Here is a 3,675-nt window from a genome sequence, read left to right as displayed (position 1 = left end):
ATTACAACCCCCAACAGTTGGAGAATTTACCATCAAGAGTAACTGGCGCCTAGGATGCGTGTGTGTCGTCCTGTAAACCCTACGTTATGGGATCAAAATGTTCCCACAAATTTGGCAGTATCCCAAATCCTTGTCCTTGTGGGGACATTATTTGTCCCTGTGAGGAAAGCAGCTTATAAATCATACTAAATTATGTTTTTTGAAAATGTAAAAATGCAGAAAGTTTTCTGTGATGGTTAGGTTTAGGGGTAAGGCTCCCAGCAAACATTTGGACGTTTAATGACCGTTTAAACGATGTCCCTCCGACACGTCCCGTTATGGTTGAAAAATAATTCCAAAATGAAATTGATGAAAATTATGTCTTTTACATTTCTCTCATTAATTAATTAATTAATTAATTAGGTAAATAATTAAGTAAGTATTATATATTGAACTACATGTAGCTAAAAGTCAAAATAAAACAATTATACATGCAAGCCCAGAAATTTGTAGACATGTAAAAACGTATCTGAATGTATTTTTAGGAAATGCTCTGTATTACATATTTTTACCGATTTATGCCGTCCTACCATGACCACGACGTTGCCACCGGACCAATGTTTGCTGGGGTTAGGAATATACAGTTTGTACAGTAAAAAGAGATCTGTGATAATGGCCGACACGAGAGACTGTGTGACACCGGGTCCCGAGCAAACAAATACAATTTGAGTGCAGAAATATTATATTTCTTTAATTGCAATCTGAATTTGAGATCCTTGTGAATTTGGTCAGCTGTGTTATTCCTGCAGTTGTACAGTAAAGTGACGTCAATGCTTTTCTTGGTTACGTCACTGCTCTCATGTTGATTGTTAACACTACTATTCCAGACTGAGCTGAAGGCCGCTGGTTCTGTTCTCGGCTGCTCAGACCTCCCTGGCATCTCACGCCCATCACATGACCGGCCGAATTATCTCCCGGCATCTGTGGGAACAGACAAAGTATAACTCTGATCGCGGTGTTTAAAAATGTACAGTGCTAAGTCTTGAGACTTTGTGCTGATCAGTGGCATTCCTGGACATATGCAATATGAGCAAACGGACCTGAACATAAGCATGTTGAGATGAACACACAGTAGAAGGAACATGAGCGGCTGGGCAGTTGTCATCAAATAGAGGTGTTAATGATACTGTTTGAGGAAGTCTAATGAGTCAAAGAGACAGCAGACAAAAGTCCTTGTTCAAACTGTCTGTCCTGATTTTTGTGCATATCTGATTGGAATCTGATCATATTTAACAAGTGTTAAAGGATTAGTTCACTTTCAAATGAAAATCAGCCCAAGCTTTCCTCACCCTTCAAGCCATCCTAGGTGTATATGACTTTCTTTTTTTCTGGTGAACAAGCAAAGCAATGCATTTGTGTAAAAAATATCCATATTTAACAAGGTGTAGGATGTAGCATAAGCTTTTTGAACTGCAAGAGTTTTACACTTTCTTCCGTCTTCCATATTCAACATACGAAGTAAGTGTAAAACTCTTGCAGTTCAAAAAGCTTAAGCTACGTCCTCTGCCTTCCCTATTCAACTTATGGAAAAAGCTTAACTGATGCGACATCAGTTTACCCCCCCCCCCGTGTGGAGTACACGTTTATGATGGATGGATGTGGATGGAAGCACTTTATTATTTTGAATTGAGACCAACAGACACATGCCAGCATAAAAGAGTGCAATGGGACACACAAATTGGATCTGAACAGTTGCAATACACAGTGTGAACAGTCAATTATTTAGATCAGATTTCAGTTGGATACACAAACAATTGATAATACACAAATTAAAAAAAAAAAAAAAATGTAATATAAAATTCTTTCTTCTTGAACATTCCCCAAAGACTGTACACATGTTGGCACTAATATGTATTTCACTCTGGTTTAAAGCCATAATGCGCCTGACCACAAAAACACTCACACTCTTGTCGCCTGAGGTGTGAGATGCGAGTGTTTGGCGCTGGGTTTGGAGATGTGTCCAGCTCATTAAGCATCTCTCTACTGGGAAAAGAAACAGCTAATGTAGCCTTATTGTGTTATATTGCCCGTGCAAAAGGCCAGGCTCCAAAAAACACACTCTGTTGCCCAGCCTGGCCCATGGAGCTGCTGACAAATCACTGCACAGCATTTTATTATGACAAGCTCCTGAATATGATTACTGATGTTTCCACCAGTTATACTGTACCTATAATGTTTGCACACGCAAGGTTGTATTTGTTTTTCACACTTTTCGATTATCAGCTCTTATGTTGATATGTTACTGTTTTATTAATTAATTAGACTTTGTTGCCAGTTTTACAGTTTTTCTGAGAATATCTGTAAGTATAGAGGATTTAATAATAAATAAATATTTTAGCAAATATCAGAGTTACAGTAAAGGAACTACATTACATTATGCTAAAAATGCTGTCAGAACATTTAGTCTTGAAAAAGAAAATCATTTGCCTTAAACTTTTATGTGAAATTAAGGCTATTCCAAGTTCTGTCTCTTTTTACTTTTACTGTAAGTGTGTGCGAGTCTGTAAGCCTGAAAGAGAGAATCACTTCATACGTGCAAAGTATGAAATCTGACTGCCAAGTCACTGTGAGACTGATCCAAAGTCCATCTGCTGTTTTCTTCTCTTCTTACTCCCTGAACTCTCTCAATCCCCCCTGCTAAAATCACCCTGTCCACCCACATGCCCTTTACATGTGGATAAAGCCATTTCAGTTTAAAATCTCCTCTGTACTTTTGCTAAATAAACCGTCCTGTGAAGCAGGACAAATTGGAGGTGATAAAACAGGACTTTGAAGGTGATAATTGGAAAACATATTTTTCAGACTACTTAATTTAGTATCTGCTGAATAAAATATACACATATATTTATGTTTGTGCACGTGTGTGTGTGTGTGTGTGTGTGTGTATATATATATATATATATATATATATATATATATATATATATATATATATATATACATACACACACACACACATGTATGTACTTTTGTCATGTAATAACAATTTACAATTTATCAGCTGATAAAAATTAGTTTAATTGTGTATATTTATATTTAATGCCATCTACAGTTGCAGCAATCCACACGCACATGCTTCCAGACAAACCTGAGAACTCCGTGAAGAGCCAGATGATGTCGGAGGGAGATTTGAGAAGGCTTATCTTCAGATAGATCGGGGAGCGGGCTGCAGCTGCGCTGAAATGATTTATATGGTCAGAAACACACACATGCTCTCTCAAACTCACATACTCAGTACTGCTCTTCTCTCACACTCACTTATTCGTACTCTTTCACATGTTTACAAGCAAAATTTCGAATGTATGATCTTCATGTTCTCCCATCATGCTCTCAACACCCTAGATGTGGCCAGACATACTGTACACAATACAACGTTCTGATGTGTCTGGCTCAGGCTGGCTGTGAAAAGTAGTTGTGGTCACTGATGAATCTTTAAAAATACCACCAGCACACTGGCCATGCAACAGCGGTCCAACAACTCCTTCACACCAAAGTCCTCGTGCTCTAGTAACATAGTGATGCATGCAAGTTGCTCCCATAAAATGTTTCTGTTATTAGTAGTACTTTGAGCATCACTGTGATTATTGCTCATACTTAGGGTTAAGGATATAAACAAAGCCTTTAAACTTAAACTTG

At 37.9% G+C, this 3,675-nt stretch overlaps 1 long non-coding RNA gene across 1 annotated transcript; it reads right to left on the bottom strand.

Moving 5' to 3' along the window:
* Positions 1-776: 776 nt before the first annotated feature.
* On the bottom strand, positions 777-3,433 carry LOC137035362 (uncharacterized). Its single transcript, XR_010897059.1, has 3 exons — positions 3,298-3,433; positions 3,128-3,211; positions 777-960 (listed from the first exon to the last, which is right to left on the bottom strand). It is a non-coding gene; the product is annotated as an uncharacterized lncRNA (long non-coding RNA).
* Positions 3,434-3,675: the final 242 nt, after the last annotated feature.

This window comes from Chanodichthys erythropterus, chromosome 14, assembly GCF_024489055.1.
Source record: "Chanodichthys erythropterus isolate Z2021 chromosome 14, ASM2448905v1, whole genome shotgun sequence".
NCBI classification, from domain to species: Eukaryota; Metazoa; Chordata; class Actinopteri; order Cypriniformes; family Xenocyprididae; genus Chanodichthys; species Chanodichthys erythropterus.
The sequence above is the reverse complement of the archived record's forward strand: the minus strand, read 5'-3'. Positions and strand labels throughout refer to the sequence as shown.